Genomic DNA, 23,793 nt, shown 5'->3' with positions numbered 1-23,793 from the left:
GAACACAGGAACAGTATCTTATTTTACCATAGGGGATTATGTCATTTTCTTTCCTCCTCCTCCTCCTACTCAAGATTATTTGATTAACATGCCTATAGTACACTATAGCTTTTCCTGATGATTAACATGCCTATAGTATATTATAAATAGTTTTTCTTGGTGATACAGAAAGCTGATGAGCACCCAAAGGACAGCTGTCTCTCTCTCCTCAGAGAGAGTGGCACTTGCAGAGTGGTGAGGTGGGGACTGTCACCGCCAAACCCCCAAAAGCAGTCTGGCTCCTTTGGCCAGGCACTGCCAGTCTCTTCAAACAGAAACCTCAGAGCAAAACTCATACCATAGCTCTGAAAAAAACACAATAGCTTTCTCTCGATGCTCCCATTCATGCTGTGAGTGTTTTGGCACAGGCCATGTCACTTGTTGGTTTAGCTTGGGGGAAGTTGGATAAAACTCTAAGGAAATGGCAACTGCCACTGGACTGTCTTGCATAACTCCAGGGTCTCCTATTGTCTCATATATATATATATATATATATTATTTTTCCCCCAGATAAACTTTCTGTAGCAACTAAGACTCATTGGACTTAATAAAAAAACAATTCTCTTAATTTATCTCACCTTTTTTTTTTTGTCCTTTTATTGAGAGTCACTGTTGCTTACAGTGGGTTTTCCTCATTGATATTTTTCATTACACAGATTTTTAGAGGATTATACCAATCTCTGTACCTATTGTTTTTAATGAAAATGGGTATTATTAAACATCTACTGAAATAGCTGCTATTACTGAATGCTCAAGGCAAAACTGAAGAAAAAATATTGTTTTGAAAACTGTTCTTGGTTTTTATGTTTGATTTACTGTGCTAGAAATGTACCAACTAAACTCAATGTATAACAAATGGAGGCCCCAAAATCTCTGGTCATGTACACGTACATCTGTGTGTATCTCTGCTTTATACACACGCAGAGCCAGGATCACATGCAGCTGTGGCTGATGCTCTACTTGTGTAACTGACTTGATTTTTTTATGCTAGGGATGTGGAACTGCTGAGACAAAAGAGGACAGAAGTGAGTTTTCTCAGATGGGGACTGGAGGCCTGGCTTTCAAAGTAATGAAGCTCTTCTGCCAGTAAGAGCATGGAAAAGCAGCCCATGCCAGGAGGTAAGGATATGTGCACTGCACTAACAATCATCAGATTTTTGCCATGTAAGCCCATAAAAAGGCATTTTGAAAATGGAAAGCTGGATCCAAACACAATTGCAATTTTTGCTGGTGCCTTGAGAGTCCTTTATTCGGTGTATTTTTGAAAATAGCTCATTTTATCCTAGTTGGAGAGTGCGCTGCCCTGTGCTGACTTTGCTCACTCCTGTTTGCAGAATGGATGTCTTTTTGTTTGGCAGTGGCTGGGAATACAGAACACACAGAATGGTTTAAATCGTGCCAGCTGCTAGCAACACCACGGTAATGTGAGTGCAGCTTACACCTGCAGAAGAAAAAAACCCCAGTGTTTCAAAGTGTTCCTATTTTCTTTTGTACTTCTGTCCCATTCCCTTTTGTGAATAAAGCATCATTTATTAGATGTCATAGACGAACTGGAAAAAAAAGTCTGATTTCTGGCAGAAAAAAATGTGGTTTTCCAAGCTAAATAAACCTGGCTGAAGTCTACAGAAGAGTGCTTGGTGGGTCACAGATCCTCTGTGCAGATCCCATTTCCAGAGAGGCAGTTTATGTTGTGTCCATACTATTTTCCTAGCATTTTTCTTCTTAACTAATACCAAGTGGGAACATGTGTTTTCCTTGAGAAAAAATGGACTTTACTTTTCATAACATGCTCCTTTCTTTGCTAGGAGGCAGTTGCTGGCAACACTTCAATCACTTTTTACCGTGCTGTCCTTTGGCATGTAGGTCCTGCTGGGCCCCTCTGTTGGTGAAGAAGGTACCTCTTTAATATCAGAGACATCATATTTGAAATAATACAGGCTATTAGGCATTAGGAATGAAGAGGAGGCAGTTTTTTAAAGAACATTTGTTCCCCGTCTCAGAGGTATTTTTTTTTTCTTATAGGTGAAAATCCTTACAAAAAGGGCCATATATTAACAGTTCTATGTCTTAAGTGCCTGTTATCTTGCTTATACTTAAGCGATGGCAGGAACTTTCATTATTTCTAAGACCTCCCCTGCTGTGAAGCAGTTAATTTTGACATTGTCAAAGAGGTGACAACCCCTTTGAGCAATGAAAGACTTTTGATTCAGTGAAGCAATGGCATTACTTTGCTGCATAGCACCAAAGTGTGAATCTCAGGGTGAGACACATTTAACACAGCGGGAGCTCTTGATGGGATATTGGTTGGAAAAAGTGTTTGCATTGTCTAGAGAAGAAAAGGATTTGGGGAAAAAAAAAAAAAGTGAGGAGCATTAGGCAGTCAGGATTGCCTGTTACCTTCTGACCCCCTTGGTACTGTTTCTCCTGAGACCTGCAGTGACAGTATAAGCGCAGGATCTTAAAAACATTTTCATGCCATCTCTGATTTCCTTCTTATAATGCTAAAATCACTAAAATTTTACAAACCTGTTTTGCTCACCATTTGTTTTCATTTTTACCAAATCTCCATCATTTTGTGACTTAAGAGTGTGGCAAATGCACACTGTTAGTCTGTTAGCTGTAGAGAGGACTGTTTTGAGAAGACTTATGAAAATACCTTTCAAAGTCTGAAGGTTTGAAAGAGGCTAGTTCTCTCCTTGTTAATGAGATAAGCAGTTTTCTACCTTGCCATCTAATGTATTCCTACTGTTTTTTTCTCTCTCCCCCCCTTTTTTTTTTTCCACTTGTACTAGTGTTTCTCAAGGGATGGATACTCCCTTCCTCAAAGCTGACCCAGCCTTTCAGCATCCTGCAGGCATCCATCCCTTCAGAATGAAGCAGCAGAACAGGAGCCCAAAGTCAGCGTTGAGAAGTGTGACTCTTCTTTTAACTCTGGTCTGAATTTCACTTGCCTGATCACCACAAACTGGTACACTTTCCTGACAGGGGAGAGGTGGCTGGGGAGTCTTGGAGGAACAACAGCAAAGAACGTTGTGAACTCTGTGTTAACACCTTCTGTCTCCACCTTCTGTCTCTGTTTCTTAACGTAGGCTGTGACTTACAATAGAAAATGAGCAAAATAAACCTTAAGACTCCATCTTACCTTCATCAAGTCATCCACAGCATTCATGCTCAGCAAAGTCAATACAGAAACAAGCATCAGTGACAACATATAAAGGATAGATGAGGTGTCTGTAAGGAAGAGAGAGAAAAGAAAATAGACAAGAGGAGCAGGGGCAGCCAGAACTGATGAGAAGTTTCAGTTCAGTTGCCTGGACCCTGGGCATGTGACATCTATACACCTGGTTACACCCCTCATCTTCTATAGTAGGTCCTGGCTGACCTACCTGCTCCTGGTGCTTTATTTCTGAGTCTGTTCCATCTCATCCTGGTGTTATTAAAGGCTCCAACCAGGTGCACAAGGCTATGCACAGGAACAGAAGTGAGGACAAGTACACCCATACTGATAACAGTGGCTTCCCACATTTCTTCTTCCATAATCTGATCATTACAGAAGTAATCAGAGGGTGTAGTACTCTCCATTTTGTAGATTCTTGCCAGTTTTGCAGACTGACACCATGTGGTACTATTGAAATTTCAAAAGATTTCCAGAGCTTTGCAAAATTTCCCATCTGACGGGGAATAGCTAAGCACGAGCTACCTGTAGGGTCCCAGGCAGTGAGAACAGAAAAAGACCTGCTAAAGATATCTTGCCTGCATGTCAACAGAGGGTGTCTAAATACTACAGTCCTTGGATATCCTCTGCAGGACAGGAGATGCCCTGGTGCAAGAATCAGGCTGTGGAGGATCAGCAGCATGGAGGCAACTGGAAGAAAGGGACCTGTTGGGGTAACAAAGGCTCTGCAGGGAGTTTCCCCTGGCATCAGCTGCATTAATCCAACCACAGGTGATGCAGAGAGACCTTATTACCACAAAGAGCTTGTGAGCATACGTGTGGAAATGAATCCAGCTCCTTTCCCCTGGTACAGAGCACAAGGGCAGTCTGGGGGTCCCCCAAGTCTCACAAGGGTTTGGCTCTTGTCCTTCCCACTGCTCTGTAGTTCTGGTGGTCTCTTCCAAGGCAAGAAAAATAATGACTGATTGAACGTTTTGCTCTTTTTAGCCCATAAACACCTGAGTTCAATGAGTGGGAGTTATCCACTCTTTTGAGGTTTCAGGTCTAAAAAGGAAGGCAGAGAAAACACTTTGAAGGTGAACAATCTCTGGAGGGACTGGTTTTCTCTGACCTCTTCCCTTTGCTGATCCTGCTGGCATACAATTTTATAGAAAGGCACAAATGTGCTGGACAGAACAGAAGCTGCATTTTCCAAACTTTCTCTGATGCTGGAGTTTTAGCTTAGCTTCTAGCTTTGGGCAGAGAGCAAGGACAGCCAGCTAGCAGCTAGGCAGGAAAGAGAAAAAGAGTGAGTCTCCAGGGATTACTTGCAACAGCAGAGAGATTTTCTTTCCCACCCTCTATTTCACCTCTCAGATACAAATGCAAGGAGGCAGCAGGTCACAGCAGCTTCTCAGCACATTAAGAAATCACAAGTACTTGGTTAACTCCGAGATCCTCATACATGTGGGGATTTTGTGTCACATATGGGATCATGTGAAATGAGAGGGGTGAGTGCATTTTGTCCCATTTCCCCCTGCTCCGTAGGAAGCAGAAAGGCAGGCATGCCACTACAGTGATCATAGAATTAAGATAAAAAATGACACGGAACATAATTTTGCGCTCAGTTGCGAATAAAAGTGGTTTGGCCCTTTCAATGCAAAATATGGTTCTAGCGAGTGTTGTGTTCAATAGTTATGTGCATTCAGAAAAAGAGTGAATCTGGCTCCAAAAGCTCAGTATTCTGTGAATGCCAATCAAGTGGCGGAAAGCAAATGGTTTCATTTTATGGAGTTGTAGGTGACCTCGCCCCTGTGAACAAACTGCATCAGAGCTGTGTGCATTGTCCATCTCTGGCATGTATTTGAAAGGGAAAATGTCATTTCCAGGTGAATAGGAGAAGCCAGCAGAATTATACTCACATCCCAAACGTGTTCACAGGATTCCCCATAGGGGGCTATAAGTGCCAGGATAACAACCACAGTAGACGACAGAAATTGCCACGCTGGAGCACTGGCATGTGTGTCCCTAGACACAATCCAACTTCTCAAGTTTTCATCTGTAGACTGAGCAGAAACATCTAGGAAACAAGCAAACAAATGAACAAAACAATCTTTTTCACTGGCATTGTGCTTGCTTTCTGTATTGTCCCTGTGTTAAGGGATGCATTTTAGGGCAAAAACAAAGCTGAGAGTAGCTGTGGCTACTGCCCTGGGCTCTCTGCCCTGGGTGCATGGGGTCTGGCTGGTGTATGGGCTTTTGAACTGGGAGAGCTCAGAGAAGGTACAGTTGGATCTCACTGGAGGAGATGGGAGGAATAAAGCTGATTTACAACCGGGGGCAACCCACACAACAACGTGACAGGACGAATCTTCCCCACAACACTGAGATACAAGAGATTTAAGCGTTGTGTGAAGCAGATTCACACACCATATTGACAACACACTGTAAGGATTAACAAAGGATCCAATCCATTCCTGGGTTTGTGGGCATGCATTGATACACATATGCAGTTATTGTTGTTACAACAATTTTGAGCGTTGTTATTATTTTGTTCTTAAATTGGAAAACCGCATCCTCTGAGTTGGTGGTGCTGAGCTTCTGGTGAGCCTCCGCCCTGGCACACTGAAGACTTTTGCAGAAAAAGCAGATCTTTAAACAAAAGTCAGGGTCAATGATAGAGCATAATAACCTGCTTTTTGTATTGTGTTTCCCTGATAAGCTGTTCCATGCCTTCAGAAGCATTCTCCTGGCTGTATCTGCTTTGTAAGTCTTTGCCTTCATTTCATTTTTCAGCCATTGTATTTAAACACTTTGGAGTTGGTCCCACATGGCGCTAGGCACTGCAACATGCTCAGCTAGTGAATGGCAAAGCACTTGAGTTCAATTCCAGGCAAAAGCAATGAGATTTCAGGCTGTTAGGGCATTTTGGCTCTTCGATATGTATTTCATAAAAAGCTGCACAGATTTCATAGAATCATAGAATCATAGAATATCCTGAGTTGGAAGGGACCCTTAAGGATCATCAAGTCCAACTCTTGACACCGCACAGGTCTACCCAAGTTCAGACCATGTGACTAAGTGCACAGTCCAATCTCTTCTTAAATTCAGTCAGGCTCGGTGCAGTGACCACTTCCCTGGGGAGCCTGTTCCAGTGTGCAACCACTCTCTCTGTGAAGAACCCCTTCCTGATGTCCAGCCTAAACTTCCCCTGCCTCAGCTTAACTCCATTCCCGCGGGTCCTGTCGCTGGTGTTAATGGAGAAAAGGTCTCCTGCCTCTCGACACCCCCTTACGAGGAAGTTGTAGACTGCGATGAGGTCTCCCCTCAGCCTCCTCTTCTCCAGGCTGAACAGGCCCAGTGCCCTCAGCCGTTCCTCGTACGTCTTCCCCTCCAGGCCTTTCACCATCTTCGTAGCCCTCCTCTGAACACTCTCCAACAGTTTCATGTCCTTTTTATACTGTGGTGCCCAGAACTGCACACAGTACTCGAGGTGAGGCCGCACCAGCGCAGAGTAGAGCGGGACAATCACCTCCCTCGACCTACTAGCGATGCCGTGCTTGATGCACCCCAGGACACGGTTGGCCCTCCTGGCTGCCAGGGCACACTGCTGGCTCATATTCAACTTGCTGTCTACCACGACCCCCAGATCCCTCTCTTCTAGGCTGCTCTCCAGCGTCTCATCGCCCAGTCTGTACGTGCAGCCAGGACTTTTGATTTCCTTTCCATTATTCATGTGCACTAGAGACATGCTGCCTGTGGAAGCTTATAGGACAAAACTGTTCCCCCCCGATGTGCACAGCATAGGAAGAGTCCCTGGAGTGACAGAGGAATATGCAAGTAAAGGCTTGGCACTAACTTCAATTTTCTTTGTTTGTTCACACTAGAATAAATTGTGGTGGGCTAAGATGCTTTGGTGTTCTAAACAACAGTTTTAGGGCATCTTGGTAGAACTATTCATTCTTTTTATTTTCATTTATATATGCATTATATTATATTTAAATATTATATAAAGAAACAAAATAAAATTTTATATAAACATTCATATACTATATACATATACACGACATTTATTTATTTATTTATCTATCTATTGTTTGTTTGTTTTTTTCTCCGTAGAGACCCAGATCTCCTTTACCTGGGCAACAAGGAAGCCAAAGATATTTCTGTCCAGACAAGACAACTGAAAGGAGTGAAAAACACACGTTACTATGCTAGTTTCACAAATGTGAATGACAGTGGCCTGACAATGGGTGTGCAGTCACCTAAAGTAGCAGCAGCTCTTGGGGTTACGTTTGAGACACGTCCTCACAAGGCTTGCATGGGTTATTTTGACTCTCATGGGCCCCATATTCACCTGGGACTGCTTCCTGAACATTAGGAAGAACTTCAGAAGATCTTGCAAGCCCCATTATCAATGAGGATTGTCAAGGTGTCTTTCTTGCCACCTCTTTCCCTGTCTTTTTGCACAGACAAGAAATATTTTCTCTTCAAGACACCTGGAGTTTATACATTAAGGAGGCAAAGAAGAGCTATGAAATAAAGCTGAGTGTGGTGATTCCTACAACAATCACTGACAATGTGGAAAGGGGGCTTTAGAGTACAGTGAACCACAGTTGTTTCAATGCATGGCAAGGCATCCATTTTCTCTTGCATAGCACATGGAGTCTGTCCCTAGCTACTTACAAGAGTGTTACTGTCCCTCTGGGACATGGGTTTGCCAGATCATTTGTAGTTCAGAATAATATCTCTAAATTATGTTGCTTAAACATGGAGTAAATAGTTGAAATTTGTTACATAATTTTTAAACTTCCATAAATCTCAGTTCACCGAATTCTCATTTCCTGCAGTTACCTGCAGCCCACTTCACTTGCAAAGTAATTCACATTCAGCAACATACTTGCAAAGTATTCGTATTTAGCAGGTCTGAAAACCAGGCCACTGTTAATTAGAAGTCAATCAATGAGCCTAAGATTAAGTGTTCAGTTCAGTTTATTAATATACAAAAGACAAACCTCTCCCTTGAAACCCCCTGGTTGATGGCCAAATGTATCCTGCTCCACCCTTCTATATGCGGTTACAAATTGTAGCCCTTTTCTGATTAGGGATCTGTACAAAGGGAAAGTTCAACTGTAAAGCATTCCTTTTTCAATATGAAAGTAAATGTGACAAGAGGAGTTATCATTTGCCACAGTTCCGGGAAAAGAAGATTTTCCTTGACTAATTTGAGCTTTGGCATCTTCACATCCTGATGAAGAATGATGTGCTCTCATATTTATATTACATTTTGTACGGATATGACTATGAGACTAAGTACATAAACTACTAAAAGTAATTTAGAAAGTATCGTTAGCAAGCCAGTAGGAGCTGTCAACAAGATCTTGTCCAAGTTACACACAGATAAATCTCCAGCTTCTTCTCAGCTTCTGGACCTCAAAACAATGTACCAAGTAATTTCTTTGTCATTATTTCCAACAACTTTATCTGCTCAATGCATTATCATGACTTATTTCACTGTGAAACACTTGTATAAAGAAACATCAGGTCTTAGTTTTGCTTGTTAAAGCTTTCAGTAGCAACAAAAAATATATTGTTATACATTGCTTATAATGTGACCAAATTCTGTTCTCTGATGTGCATGTGAAATTACAGATGCCACTATTTACTCTGTTCTGGCTTTACCTTCTGCCACAGTGAAAAATTTGTATTTCCTAAGCCAGTCCAGCTCTCCTCCTTCAGTAAATGCTTAGTATTTTTAAGTCGTGACACTTGAGTCACACGGCCATCTAGACCAGGCACTCGGCTCATGAGGAAATATGAGGAGGTTCAAAGATGTAGGCCTCACAAAGCCAGTAGGCTCTGTGTCTGTCCCAGAGATGACCTTGGCCTGTTATTTTAATCTTGGATGTTGAAGATTTCTACATATTTGGTGAAATTTGTTGATCTTTTTATTATCTGAGTCAGAAACACTTATTCATTCATTCATACAAATTCCCCAAATACCAAGTCAGGGGAGAGGACCAAAAAATTTTAATAACTATAGCTACATGACATCCTCTACTGTTGCAATGGCTGGTCAAAATCTATGAAAAGCATAAAAACAACAAAGACTGAATGTAAATCCTGCCATTTTCAAAAGCAACTGAAGCTTTTGTTGAGAAAAAAAGCTTTAGCAAGCTGAGGTGTGGAAGCAATGCCACAGCTTCATCTAGAACAATTTGTAGTACCTGTAACAAAAGCAAATACATTTCTCATCAGATTAATCTACAAGAGTGGCAAGGCCTGGAAGCATTGTTCACATTAAAAGAAAATTACGTTAGGGACCACTCAAGCAAATTAGAGATGCATATGCTCAAGTCATCTTCCAAGAATGCTGGAAGAGCTGGCTAATGTCAACCCGAGACCTCTCTCTATCCTCTTTGAAAGGACATGATGATCGGGAGAGGGTTCTGATGAGGAGGAAAAGGCAAATGCTACATCCATTTTCAAGAAGGGCCAGAGGAGGGTCAGGGGATTTATAGACTTAACCCCAGGTTAACCTCTGGCTGTGGAGAGATATATCCAGGCACAGGACAGACAAAAAAGTGATCAGGAATATCCAACATTGATTTATTAAGGACAAATCATCTCTGACCAGCCTGATTTTCTTGTTGGCTCTGTGGAGGAGGGAAGAGCAGTAGATGATATATACCTGAAACTTTACAAGATTTTTGACACAGTTTCCCAAAATATCATCCAAGCCAAACTGGTGAAGTAAGGTCTGGATAAGCGAATGGTTAATTGGGTGGAAAACTGGTAGGACTCTCAGATTCAACGAGTGGTGTTCAGCTAGACTCGATGTCCACCCAACAGCCAGTGACTGGTGGCATCCATCAGGGACTGCAGTCACATTTCTTACTCAAGTCATGGGCACTGCAATCAGTACTTTACAAATCCTCACATTTACAGTGGGCTTAAATATATATATATATATATATATATATATATATACACACACACATAAAACATTTTACATAACAATTTTTTTCCCCAAACCGGCAGCCTTTCATCACTTCTCTGTGCTGAAATTTCTCTTATGGCACAAACAAAAACCAGAGTGGAAACAGCTAGTTACTGACAAGTATTTATTGCCTGTTCATAATATCTGAAATTATTGCCACGTTCTCATGCATAAAATGAGTCAGCACTGTTTTGACACTCTCATAAATATAAAGTATTATTTCTTGACCATGCTAAGCAGGGACAGGATGTATCCTGAGTGCTCAGATAGTAATCTGATAAAGGGGAAGAATGTCTTTGTGTTCCTTGCTTATTCCCTCCTTGTTCTTTATTCCCAGGGGGGCAAGTGGTTATGATTCATAGTAAGCCATGGTAAAGCTACAATTCCTAGACAAGAGATCATTACTGTTAGCTGGTGAATATAAGATGAAATTGTCTCTGAAGACACGAAACTGCTGAGGTTTCTGCCTCCACAGTTTTGCTGTGGTATTTTTGCTAATAGCTACACTTAACTTTTTTCAAGAAGGAAAAATATTTGCAGGTATCTGTAACTTTTTCACCTCTCATTCCAGTGTTTGTATCAAGTGCTTTATAAACTGCTACTAAAAGCACATTAAACAAGAAGATCCATCCTCTGAAGTAATAATTTCTTTTTGCTTGAGTACCAATGGCAACTTCTAAGCCTTACTCCCTGCACAAATACCTGATTCTCTGTACCACATTCATTTGATCAGGGACCTGAAAAAGTGCAGGAAATCTGCTGAATGTATACAGGCAAAATTAGTGAGATATTTAAATTTTGCTGATGAATTCACAGGAAGGTCCTTATGGCTGGCTCACTATCCAGTTAATTTTCAGCTGCATAACCATTTTCTTAGAGTAAGGCCAACACAACACTGAGCAGGCTGCTTAGGCTGTAAGTCCCCATCACTGGAGACTTAACAATAGTTTCTCAGGGACCATTTAGCTTTGCTTTAAACTGGACCAAACAATCTCTTAGGATCCTTTCAATCCTTTACCTTCATGAGTCTATTAAAAGATCTACCCCATTTACAACAATTGGTTTGGTCTAAGTCAGCAGTATAACCCAGCTGGCAGCGGCCCAAATGCAGAGAAAAATGTGCCTTTCTGTCCAGTCAGCCATCTGTACTTGGTTCTATTTTTCTCCATCCTCTCTGTTTTCTGTGTCCCCCCGATGCTACCCTTTCTGCATGGTTGATATTTTTACCATTGTTCAAAGTAGGAAAACACATATAAAACTCAATTTGCATAAGATTACAAAAGCAGCAAATAAACTATTTTCCTCCCCTTATTTTATGATCTGCTTGAAGGTGTGGTAGGGGAACTTAGAGCCATACGATAACTAGGTAATATGCTGAGAGGGACCTGTAGGGATTTTATTTTATCTTAAAAGGCATCATTTTAATCTGCTGTATTTTATATTATTACACATAAGCATTTGTTATTGGTCTCAAACAGGTAAAGCATTAGGCAGCTTTCCTGCTATGGAGGAAATTGTCCCAAGTGCTGGTTTGTACATCTTCCTCGTGTTATTGGGGCTAAATCAAATGCAGGTTCAGAAAGGAATTTTTCTGTGTCTCAGACAGCTGGGGATCACTTGTGTGTGTTCCTGAGCTTCCATTTCCACAGTGGAAATCGCAGTTTCACCAAACAAATTCTCTGATTTGGGGCCCTGGAGTGGTGCTGCCCCTGGTGCTGAGCTCCCAGCTGTGCTCTCGAGGCTGCAGGCAGCTGTGCCTGGATCCTGCCTGACCAAACCATCTCTCCTTTGCCAGCATGTGCCCTCATCTGGGGTGATTCCCCATGCTCACAGCCCTGCCAGATGCAAGAGGGCATCCTGGCAATGCGCCTGCCGCTCTGAGTCACTCTGCCTGCACAAGTGGCATTGTGGCTTCCCAGGGAAAGATTTTAAACTAGTGGCAAACTGTGGTAATTCTAGTTTCTCTTCCTCGTGCATCTAGCAACTATGCAGCAGGGTTCCAGGTCCACCCAGTCCATGGTCCTGGGCTGCCTGCTGGAGGGGAGCCGGCTGGAGTGTGGACATTTTCCAAGATGACCTCCAGAGGTCCCTTCCACTCTCAGCCATTGTGTCCTCTCAAGGGCTTTCCCCCTGCTTTTCCCAGCTGAGTCCTTCTCCTGTGACAGCCCTCGGAGGGGCCTCTGAATCTGGGCACTGATGGCACTGAGGAGGTCAGCAGTGCTCACTTGCATGCATTGCTCCCCTGCCCGCTGCTGGGCCTTGGTGCTCAGGGGGCACCGGTCTCTCACCACAGGACCCAAGAGGCCTGAAGATGAATGAGAGAGTTGCCGACAGGATGACAATACCCTGTGAGGCAGGCTTTCCCTCTTTGGGGCGTTTGCCATCCTTGCCGGGCAACTTCAACAGGTAGCCACGGAAACCCCAGTGATGTTGCCAGCACTGATTGTGACTGCGTGTGACCTCTCTATATTGCAGAGGCCGCAGGCTCTGTCCTCGCTCACTTCGTCCGAAGCTCGTGCAGGCACACACGCGAGTTGTGCAGGCTCGAGCAGGACTGCGCTTGTGCTGGCCAAGTGTTGGCTGTGCGGAGAGCGACAGCGCTAGACGCTGAGCCAAGGCAGCCCCCTGCCAGTGCTGCTGTCCCTGCTGCCTGGCTGTGGGGTGCTGAGGCTCCCACTGAGTGGCAGTCCCGTGGCTGTGGACACGAAGAGTGTGCTGGGGCTGTGAGCAGTGCTGAAGGCTCCCAGTGCATTGCTGTGCCTTTTCTGACCACCTCCTTCAGGTACACTGGGCTAACTGTGGCTTTGTTTGGGATGGAGCCTTGGGACTCCGAGGTCCTAGGCAAGCCAGCTCTTTCCCCAGCGCTTGCTGACAGGATGCCAGAGCCCACCTTGGGCTTGAGCACTGGGCAAGTGAGGAGGACTTCGGGGCTTCCCTTCTCTTCTGCCTCACGCGTCCAACAGGGTGCAGACGCACATCCCAGCCAGCCCCACTCACTTGCGTCTGCCCTGCCCCAGCTCCTGACAAGCCCTGGATGCAGCCTCTCAACCATGAGCTGCACGTGCTCCCCCTGCCCAGGGCCCTTTGTCCAAGGCTGCACCAAAGGCTGCCATCACTGCTTCTCGGCCCACCAGGAGCCCCTCGGGAAGCCCTTGCCACCCCTCTCCCAGCGTGGTCTTGGGCTCTCCTTGTGTTCCCACTGCTAGCGCAAGGCACACTCGGCCATTCGGCATGTCTCTCTTGGCAGGGCATGGCGTCGGGTGTGGAGGAGAGCAGCCCTGCTGCGAGGGGCAGCAGCAGCCAGCTGCAGCAGGCGGAGTCGGCTGAGGCAGCGGCAGACAGCCTGTGCCCCATCTGCATGGACAACATCACGGACGCCGCCTATGTGGACCCGTGCTCCCACCGCTTCTGCTACAGGTGCATCCGGCGCTGGCGCAGGCGGAACAGCACCTGCCCTCTCTGCAGGCAGCGGATTGAGCGGGTGATGCGCAGGCTGCCACGAGACCATGAGGAGCGCAGGGGTGGCTCATGTGCCCGCCGCTGGAGGAGCAGAGGCAGAGAGAGGGTGCACAGCAGATCCCCGCGGCGGCGCTACACCTCCCGCGGACAGCCCAGCAGCCGCGGCCCCTCAGCTGGGAGGAGAGGACGTGTGGAGCCCAACGCAGCTGCAGGGCCTGCAAATGGCACCTCCCAGCAGGCTCGGGCACGCAGGGCTCCTCGGGGGCCAACCCCACAGCGTGCAGGGAGACACCCGGCCTGGACTGTGACTCCAGTCATCTTCCACCTCCGCATGGAAGCGTCGGGAGTGGTCCACATTGAATTCTTCCACATCCAATAAATGCCCTTAGACTTTTCTGGTTTGTCTTTTTTCTTTATTTTTCTTTTTTCTTTTGTTGTTGTTTTCAAAACTGAAGAGCTACCTCCTCTACGGAAGGCTTTCCAGCTTTGTCTCCAGAGTGGGGGAAAGCCAGAGGGGAGCGTTTTGTGGTGCAAACAATGATTGCATGTAATGCATATGGCAACGCAGAAGGCATGTCCGTGGTCCTCTTCCAGTCTCCCACTTCCCAGCACAAGCCCATGGCTATCCAAGCACTTTAGCCAGCATCCAGCTTGCAGGTCCTGAGGAGCTGCACCTTGTGCAGCTGCCAGGAATGCAGGCCATGCTGACAGCCCCATCCCTGCTGTGCAGCCCAGCCTCAGTGGTACTTGAACAGGTACTTCGATGCTGCTGAAGACAGGAGACAGGAGTATTAAGTCCGAGCATTTCTCTGTCTGTGGGGGGACACTACCAGAGCCTGAGGAGGGATAAAGTTTCCAACAGATTCTTTCCCCTCTTTCTGCCATGAAGTTGATCTATTATTAATACTGAGGGCCCTTCTGTTTAATGAAACAGCAGCTAGGTACAAAGGCGTGGTGCCTCCTGAGCTGGCCTGCCCCACAGCAGCCTGGCGCAGAGCAAGGGCCAGGCAGAGCTGCAGGCCGTGCCACCACCAGGACATGTTCTGTGAGGAGAAACCAGCCTGAAAGGAGCAGCTGGAATAGGTGCCAGCACATCACCTGCTCTGAACCCGAAGATAATTCAAATTGAGAAATCGGGTTGGTTTTCTAGGGAAATTTCTGGCATTCAAGAATATGATGTTATTAAAAGAAGATGCTCACAGAGGCCTTGTGAGGGCATTGGATCAAGAAGGTGCATTTCTGCAGGGGGATTGTACTTTTAGAAAACAATTCCTGCACTGAAGATGAGCAAAATTGGGATGACCCAACAATGACCATCTTGGGCAAGCTCTGACGCATCTCTTGTGACACAGCTGTCCCACTGAACGAGTGAGCCCATGTGGGCCCAGGAGCTCTGCTGTGCTTCATGCCACCACCCCTGCACACCTGAGCAAGCAGGCAGCTCTGGCAGGCCAGAGGCAGACAGTGTGCCTGTCACTTCAAAATTCCAGCTATTAAACCTCTCACTTCTGTACTGGGTCTGGCTGGGATGTTAACTTTCCCGGCAGCAGCCCATACAGTGCCGTACTCTGTACTTGTAGCTGGAACAACAGTGTTACCACACCAGTGTTGTGTCTACTGCTGAGCAGCAGTGGCACAGCATTGGGCCTTTCTCTAACCCTCCTAGGGGGTGGGCAAAAAGTGAGGAGAGAAACATCACTAGGGCAGCTGACCTAAACCACTCAAAGGGATATTCCATACCGTGTGGTGTCACACTCAGCAATAAAAGGTGGAAACAGGAAGAAGAGGGGAGGGGTGGGCTCTCGTTGGAAAAAACGTCGGTCCTCCTCTCGAACACCGGCTGCATGCATTGAGGCCTTGCTTCAAGGACCATATAGCCTTCATTTATTTTGTTTGTTTGTTTTCCTCCCTTCTTTTTATTTTTCCCTTTTCCCCTCCCTTTTCCCCTTTCCCTTTTCATTTCCCCTTAGTTAAATTGTTTAGTTCATGGTAGTCTTTATTTAATTGTTATTATTATTTCCCTTTAATTAAATTAGCCTTATCTCAACCCGTGAGTTGTTCTTTGCTTTCCTTCTCCCCCTCCTCATCTAAAGGAGGGGGAGTGAGCGAGCGGTTGTGGGGTTTAGCTGCCCAGCACGGCAAAACCACCACAGTGAGGCATTAGGCAGCTTTCCTGCTATGGAAGAAATTGTCCCAAGTGCTGGTTTGTACATCTTCCTCGTGTTATTGGGGCTAAATCAAATGCAGGTTCAGAAAGGAATTTTTCCGTGTCTCAGACAGCTGGGGATCACTTGTGTGTGTTCCTGAGCTTCCATTTCCACAGTGGAAATCGCAGTTTCACCAAACAAATTCTCTGATTTGGGGCCCTGGAGTGGTGCTGCCCCTGGTGCTGAGCTCCCAGCTGTGCTGTCGAGGCTGCAGGCAGCTGTGCCTGGATCCTGCCTGACCAAACCATCTCTCCTTTGCCAGCATGTGCCCTCATCTGGGGTGATTCCCCATGCTCACAGCCCTGCCAGATGCAAGAGGGCATCCTGGCAATGCGCCTGCCGCTCTGAGTCACTCTGCCTGCACAAGTGGCATTGTGGCTTCCCAGGGAAAGATTTTAAACTAGTGGCAAACTGTGGTAATTCTAGTTTCTCTTCCTCGTGCATCTAGCAACTATGCAGCAGGGTTCCAGGTCCACCCAGTCCATGGTCCTGGGCTGCCTGCTGGAGGGGAGCCGGCTGGAGTGTGGACATTTTCCAAGATGACCTCCAGAGGTCCCTTCCACTCTCAGCCATTGTGTCCTCTCAAGGGCTTTCCCCCTGCTTTTCCCAGCTGAGTCCTTCTCCTGTGACAGCCCTCGGAGGGGCCTCTGAATCTGGGCACTGATGGCACTGAGGAGGTCAGCAGTGCTCACTTGCATGCATTGCTCCCCTGCCCGCTGCTGGGCCTTGGTGCTCAGGGGGCACCGGTCTCTCACCACAGGACCCAAGAGGCCTGAAGATGAATGAGAGAGTTGCCGACAGGATGACAATACCCTGTGAGGCAGGCTTTCCCTCTTTGGGGCGTTTGCCATCCTTGCTGGGCAACTTCAACAGGTAGCCACGGAAACCCCAGTGATGTTGCCAGCACTGATTGTGACTGCGTGTGACCTCTCTATATTGCAGAGGCCGCAGGCTCTGTCCTCGCTCACTTCGTCCGAAGCTCGTGCAGGCACACACGCGAGTTGTGCAGGCTCGAGCAGGACTGCGCTTGTGCTGGCCAAGTGTTGGCTGTGCGGAGAGCGACAGCGCTAGACGCTGAGCCAAGGCAGCCCCCTGCCAGTGCTGCTGTCCCTGCTGCCTGGCTGTGGGGTGCTGAGGCTCCCACTGAGTGGCTGTCCCGTGGCTGTGGACACGAAGAGTGTGCTGGGGCTGTGAGCAGTGCTGAAGGCTCCCAGTGCATTGCTGTGCCTTTTCTGACCACCTCCTTCAGGTACACTGGGCTAACTGTGGCTTTGTTTGGGATGGAGCCTTGGGACTCCGAGGTCCTAGGCAAGCCAGCTCTTTCCCCAGCGCTTGCTGACAGGATGCCAGAGCCCACCTTGGGCTTGAGCACTGGGCAAGTGAGGAGGACTTCGGGGCTTCCCTTCTCTTCTGCCTCACGCGTCCAACAGGGTGCAGACGCACATCCCAGCCAGCCCCACTCACTTGCGTCTGCCCTGCCCCAGCTCCTGACAAGCCCTGGATGCAGCCTCTCAACCATGAGCTGCACGTGCTCCCCCTGCCCAGGGCCCTTTGTCCAAGGCTGCACCAAAGGCTGCCATCACTGCTTCTCGGCCCACCAGGAGCCCCTCGGGAAGCCCTTGCCACCCCTCTCCCAGCGTGGTCTTGGGCTCTCCTTGTGTTCCCACTGCTAGCGCAAGGCACACTCGGCCATTCGGCATGTCTCTCTTGGCAGGGCATGGCGTCGGGTGTGGAGGAGAGCAGCCCTGCTGCGAGGGGCAGCAGCAGCCAGCTGCAGCAGGCGGAGTCGGCTGAGGCAGCGGCAGACAGCCTGTGCCCCATCTGCATGGACAACATCACGGACGCCGCCTATGTGGACCCGTGCTCCCACCGCTTCTGCTACAGGTGCATCCGGCGCTGGCGCAGGCGGAACAGCACCTGCCCTCTCTGCAGGCAGCGGATTGAGCGGGTGATGCGCAGGCTGCCACGAGACCATGAGGAGCGCAGGGGTGGCTCATGTGCCCGCCGCTGGAGGAGCAGAGGCAGAGAGAGGGTGCACAGCAGATCCCCGCGGCGGCGCTACACCTCCCGCGGACAGCCCAGCAGCCGCGGCCCCTCAGCTGGGAGGAGAGGACGTGTGGAGCCCAACGCAGCTGCAGGGCCTGCAAATGGCACCTCCCAGCAGGCTCGGGCACGCAGGGCTCCTCGGGGGCCAACCCCACAGCGTGCAGGGAGACACCCGGCCTGGACTGTGACTCCAGTCATCTTCCACCTCCGCATGGAAGCGTCGGGAGTGGTCCACATTGAATTCTTCCACATCCAATAAATGCCCTTAGACTTTTCTGGTTTGTCTTTTTTCTTTATTTTTCTTTTTTCTTTTGTTGTTGTTTTCAAAACTGAAGAGCTACCTCCTCTACGGAAGGCTTTCCAGCTTTGTCTCCAGAGTGGGGGAAAGCCAGAGGGGAGCGTTTTGTGGTGCAAACAATGATTGCATGTAATGCATATGGCAACGCAGAAGGCATGTCCGTGGTCCTCTTCCAGTCTCCCACTTCCCAGCACAAGCCCATGGCTATCCAAGCACTTTAGCCAGCATCCAGCTTGCAGGTCCTGAGGAGCTGCACCTTGTGCAGCTGCCAGGAATGCAGGCCATGCTGACAGCCCCATCCCTGCTGTGCAGCCCAGCCTCAGTGGTACTTGAACAGGTACTTCGATGCTGCTGAAGACAGGAGACAGGAGTATTAAGTCCGAGCATTTCTCTGTCTGTGGGGGGACACTACCAGAGCCTGAGGAGGGATAAAGTTTCCAACAGATTCTTTCCCCTCTTTCTGCCATGAAGTTGATCTATTATTAATACTGAGGGCCCTTCTGTTTAATGAAACAGCAGCTAGGTACACAGGCGTGGTGCCTCCTGAGCTGGCCTGCCCCACAGCAGCCTGGCGCAGAGCAAGGGCCAGGCAGAGCTGCAGGCCGTGCCACCACCAGGACATGTTCTGTGAGGAGAAACCAGCCTGAAAGGAGCAGCTGGAATAGGTGCCAGCACATCACCTGCTCTGAACCCGAAGATAATTCAAATTGAGAAATCGGGTTGGTTTTCTAGGGAAATTTCTGGCATTCAAGAATATGATGTTATTAAAAGAAGATGCTCACAGAGGCCTTGTGAGGGCATTGGATCAAGAAGGTGCATTTCTGCAGGGGGATTGTACTTTTAGAAAACAATTCCTGCACTGAAGATGAGCAAAATTGGGATGACCCAACAATGACCATCTTGGGCAAGCTCTGACGCATCTCTTGTGACACAGCTGTCCCACTGAACGAGTGAGCCCATGTGGGCCCAGGAGCTCTGCTGTGCTTCATGCCACCACCCCTGCACACCTGAGCAAGCAGGCAGCTCTGGCAGGCCAGAGGCAGACAGTGTGCCTGTCACTTCAAAATTCCAGCTATTAAACCTCTCACTTCTGTACTGGGTCTGGCTGGGATGTTAACTTTCCCGGCAGCAGCCCATACAGTGCCGTACTCTGTACTTGTAGCTGGAACAACAGTGTTACCACACCAGTGTTGTGTCTACTGCTGAGCAGCAGTGGCACAGCATTGGGCCTTTCTCTAACCCTCCTAGGGGGTGGGCAAAAAGTGAGGAGAGAAACATCACTAGGGCAGCTGACCTAAACCACTCAAAGGGATATTCCATACCGTGTGGTGTCACACTCAGCAATAAAAGGTGGAAACAGGAAGAAGAGGGGAGGGGTGGGCTCTCGTTGGAAAAAACGTCGGTCCTCCTCTCGAACACCGGCTGCATGCATTGAGGCCTTGCTTCAAGGACCATATAGCCTTCATTTATTTTGTTTGTTTGTTTTCCTCCCTTCTTTTTATTTTTCCCTTTTCCCCTCCCTTTTCCCCTTTCCCTTTTCATTTCCCCTTAGTTAAATTGTTTAGTTCATGGTAGTCTTTATTTAATTGTTATTATTATTTCCCTTTAATTAAATTAGCCTTATCTCAACCCGTGAGTTGTTCTTTGCTTTCCTTCTCCCCCTCCTCATCTAAAGGAGGGGGAGTGAGCGAGCGGTTGTGGGGTTTAGCTGCCCAGCACGGCAAAACCACCACAGTGAGGCATTAGGCAGCTTTCCTGCTATGGAAGAAATTGTCCCAAGTGCTGGTTTGTACATCTTCCTCGTGTTATTGGGGCTAAATCAAATGCAGGTTCAGAAAGGAATTTTTCCGTGTCTCAGACAGCTGGGGATCACTTGTGTGTGTTCCTGAGCTTCCATTTCCACAGTGGAAATCGCAGTTTCACCAAACAAATTCTCTGATTTGGGGCCCTGGAGTGGTGCTGCCCCTGGTGCTGAGCTCCCAGCTGTGCTCTCGAGGCTGCAGGCAGCTGTGCCTGGATCCTGCCTGACCAAACCATCTCTCCTTTGCCAGCATGTGCCCTCATCTGGGGTGATTCCCCATGCTCACAGCCCTGCCAGATGCAAGAGGGCATCCTGGCAATGCGCCTGCCGCTCTGAGTCACTCTGCCTGCACAAGTGGCATTGTGGCTTCCCAGGGAAAGATTTTAAACTAGTGGCAAACTGTGGTAATTCTAGTTTCTCTTCCTCGTGCATCTAGCAACTATGCAGCAGGGTTCCAGGTCCACCCAGTCCATGGTCCTGGGCTGCCTGCTGGAGGGGAGCCGGCTGGAGTGTGGACATTTTCCAAGATGACCTCCAGAGGTCCCTTCCACTCTCAGCCATTGTGTCCTCTCAAGGGCTTTCCCCCTGCTTTTCCCAGCTGAGTCCTTCTCCTGTGACAGCCCTCGGAGGGGCCTCTGAATCTGGGCACTGATGGCACTGAGGAGGTCAGCAGTGCTCACTTGCATGCATTGCTCCCCTGCCCGCTGCTGGGCCTTGGTGCTCAGGGGGCACCGGTCTCTCACCACAGGACCCAAGAGGCCTGAAGATGAATGAGAGAGTTGCCGACAGGATGACAATACCCTGTGAGGCAGGCTTTCCCTCTTTGGGGCGTTTGCCATCCTTGCTGGGCAACTTCAACAGGTAGCCACGGAAACCCCAGTGATGTTGCCAGCACTGATTGTGACTGCGTGTGACCTCTCTATATTGCAGAGGCCGCAGGCTCTGTCCTCGCTCACTTCGTCCGAAGCTCGTGCAGGCACACACGCGAGTTGTGCAGGCTCGAGCAGGACTGCGCTTGTGCTGGCCAAGTGTTGGCTGTGCGGAGAGCGACAGCGCTAGACGCTGAGCCAAGGCAGCCCCCTGCCAGTGCTGCTGTCCCTGCTGCCTGGCTGTGGGGTGCTGAGGCTCCCACTGAGTGGCTGTCCCGTGGCTGTGGACACGAAGAGTGTGCTGGGGCTGTGAGCAGTGCTGAAGGCTCCCAGTGCATTGCTGTGCCTTTTCTGACCACCTCCTTCAGGTACACTGGGCTAACTGTGGCTTTGTTTGGGATGGAGCCTTGGGACTCCGAGGTCCTAGGCAAGCCAGCTCTTTCCCCAGCGCTTGCTGACAGGATGCCAGAGCCCACCTTGGGCTTGAGCACTGGGCAAGTGAGGAGGACTTCGGGGCTTCCCTTCTCTTCTGCCTCACGCGTCCAACAGGGTGCAGACGCACATCCCAGCCAGCCCCACTCACTTGCGTCTGCCCTGCCCCAGCTCCTGACAAGCCCTGGATGCAGCCTCTCAACCATGAGCTGCACGTGCTCCCCCTGCCCAGGGCCCTTTGTCCAAGGCTGCACCAAAGGCTGCCATCACTGCTTCTCGGCCCACCAGGAGCCCCTCGGGAAGCCCTTGCCACCCCTCTCCCAGCGTGGTCTTGGGCTCTCCTTGTGTTCCCACTGCTAGCGCAAGGCACACTCGGCCATTCGGCATGTCTCTCTTGGCAGGGCATGGCGTCGGGTGTGGAGGAGAGCAGCCCTGCTGCGAGGGGCAGCAGCAGCCAGCTGCAGCAGGCGGAGTCGGCTGAGGCAGCGGCAGACAGCCTGTGCCCCATCTGCATGGACAACATCACGGACGCCGCCTATGTGGACCCGTGCTCCCACCGCTTCTGCTACAGGTGCATCCGGCGCTGGCGCAGGCGGAACAGCACCTGCCCTCTCTGCAGGCAGCGGATTGAGCGGGTGATGCGCAGGCTGCCACGAGACCATGAGGAGCGCAGGGGTGGCTCATGTGCCCGCCGCTGGAGGAGCAGAGGCAGAGAGAGGGTGCACAGCAGATCCCCGCGGCGGCGCTACACCTCCCGCGGACAGCCCAGCAGCCGCGGCCCCTCAGCTGGGAGGAGAGGACGTGTGGAGCCCAACGCAGCTGCAGGGCCTGCAAATGGCACCTCCCAGCAGGCTCGGGCACGCAGGGCTCCTCGGGGGCCAACCCCACAGCGTGCAGGGAGACACCCGGCCTGGACTGTGACTCCAGTCATCTTCCACCTCCGCATGGAAGCGTCGGGAGTGGTCCACATTGAATTCTTCCACATCCAATAAATGCCCTTAGACTTTTCTGGTTTGTCTTTTTTCTTTATTTTTCTTTTTTCTTTTGTTGTTGTTTTCAAAACTGAAGAGCTACCTCCTCTACGGAAGGCTTTCCAGCTTTGTCTCCAGAGTGGGGGAAAGCCAGAGGGGAGCGTTTTGTGGTGCAAACAATGATTGCATGTAATGCATATGGCAACGCAGAAGGCATGTCCGTGGTCCTCTTCCAGTCTCCCACTTCCCAGCACAAGCCCATGGCTATCCAAGCACTTTAGCCAGCATCCAGCTTGCAGGTCCTGAGGAGCTGCACCTTGTGCAGCTGCCAGGAATGCAGGCCATGCTGACAGCCCCATCCCTGCTGTGCAGCCCAGCCTCAGTGGTACTTGAACAGGTACTTCGATGCTGCTGAAGACAGGAGACAGGAGTATTAAGTCCGAGCATTTCTCTGTCTGTGGGGGGACACTACCAGAGCCTGAGGAGGGATAAAGTTTCCAACAGATTCTTTCCCCTCTTTCTGCCATGAAGTTGATCTATTATTAATACTGAGGGCCCTTCTGTTTAATGAAACAGCAGCTAGGTACAAAGGCGTGGTGCCTCCTGAGCTGGCCTGCCCCACAGCAGCCTGGCGCAGAGCAAGGGCCAGGCAGAGCTGCAGGCCGTGCCACCACCAGGACATGTTCTGTGAGGAGAAACCAGCCTGAAAGGAGCAGCTGGAATAGGTGCCAGCACATCACCTGCTCTGAACCCGAAGATAATTCAAATTGAGAAATCGGGTTGGTTTTCTAGGGAAATTTCTGGCATTCAAGAATATGATGTTATTAAAAGAAGATGCTCACAGAGGCCTTGTGAGGGCATTGGATCAAGAAGGTGCATTTCTGCAGGGGGATTGTACTTTTAGAAAACAATTCCTGCACTGAAGATGAGCAAAATTGGGATGACCCAACAATGACCATCTTGGGCAAGCTCTGACGCATCTCTTGTGACACAGCTGTCCCACTGAACGAGTGAGCCCATGTGGGCCCAGGAGCTCTGCTGTGCTTCATGCCACCACCCCTGCACACCTGAGCAAGCAGGCAGCTCTGGCAGGCCAGAGGCAGACAGTGTGCCTGTCACTTCAAAATTCCAGCTATTAAACCTCTCACTTCTGTACTGGGTCTGGCTGGGATGTTAACTTTCCCGGCAGCAGCCCATACAGTGCCGTACTCTGTACTTGTAGCTGGAACAACAGTGTTACCACACCAGTGTTGTGTCTACTGCTGAGCAGCAGTGGCACAGCATTGGGCCTTTCTCTAACCCTCCTAGGGGGTGGGCAAAAAGTGAGGAGAGAAACATCACTAGGGCAGCTGACCTAAACCACTCAAAGGGATATTCCATACCGTGTGGTGTCACACTCAGCAATAAAAGGTGGAAACAGGAAGAAGAGGGGAGGGGTGGGCTCTCGTTGGAAAAAACGTCGGTCCTCCTCTCGAACACCGGCTGCATGCATTGAGGCCTTGCTTCAAGGACCATAT

The 23,793-nt window shown here is 49.0% G+C and overlaps 4 long non-coding RNA genes across 4 annotated transcripts; 3 read left to right on the top strand and 1 right to left on the bottom strand.

Annotated features, from left to right (window-relative positions):
* Positions 1-815: 815 nt before the first annotated feature.
* Positions 816-4,248, bottom strand: LOC140001757 (uncharacterized). Its single transcript, XR_011807282.1, has 3 exons — positions 3,426-4,248; positions 3,182-3,270; positions 816-1,918 (listed from the first exon to the last, which is right to left on the bottom strand). It is a non-coding gene; the product is annotated as an uncharacterized lncRNA (long non-coding RNA).
* An 8,410-nt stretch (positions 4,249-12,658) lies between these two features.
* Positions 12,659-14,047, top strand: LOC140001756 (uncharacterized). Its single transcript, XR_011807281.1, has 2 exons — positions 12,659-12,975; positions 13,441-14,047. It is a non-coding gene; the product is annotated as an uncharacterized lncRNA (long non-coding RNA).
* Positions 14,048-16,790: 2,743 nt separating this feature from the next.
* On the top strand, positions 16,791-18,180 carry LOC140001755 (uncharacterized). The gene is made up of 2 exons (XR_011807280.1): positions 16,791-17,108; positions 17,574-18,180. It is a non-coding gene; the product is annotated as an uncharacterized lncRNA (long non-coding RNA).
* A 2,743-nt stretch (positions 18,181-20,923) lies between these two features.
* Positions 20,924-22,313, top strand: LOC140001754 (uncharacterized). The gene is made up of 2 exons (XR_011807279.1): positions 20,924-21,241; positions 21,707-22,313. It is a non-coding gene; the product is annotated as an uncharacterized lncRNA (long non-coding RNA).
* The last annotated feature ends 1,480 nt before the right edge of the window (positions 22,314-23,793 follow it).

The sequence above is a fragment of the Anas platyrhynchos genome, chromosome 2, assembly GCF_047663525.1.
Source record: "Anas platyrhynchos isolate ZD024472 breed Pekin duck chromosome 2, IASCAAS_PekinDuck_T2T, whole genome shotgun sequence".
Classification (NCBI taxonomy): Eukaryota; Metazoa; Chordata; class Aves; order Anseriformes; family Anatidae; genus Anas; species Anas platyrhynchos.
The sequence above is the reverse complement of the archived record's forward strand: the minus strand, read 5'-3'. Positions and strand labels throughout refer to the sequence as shown.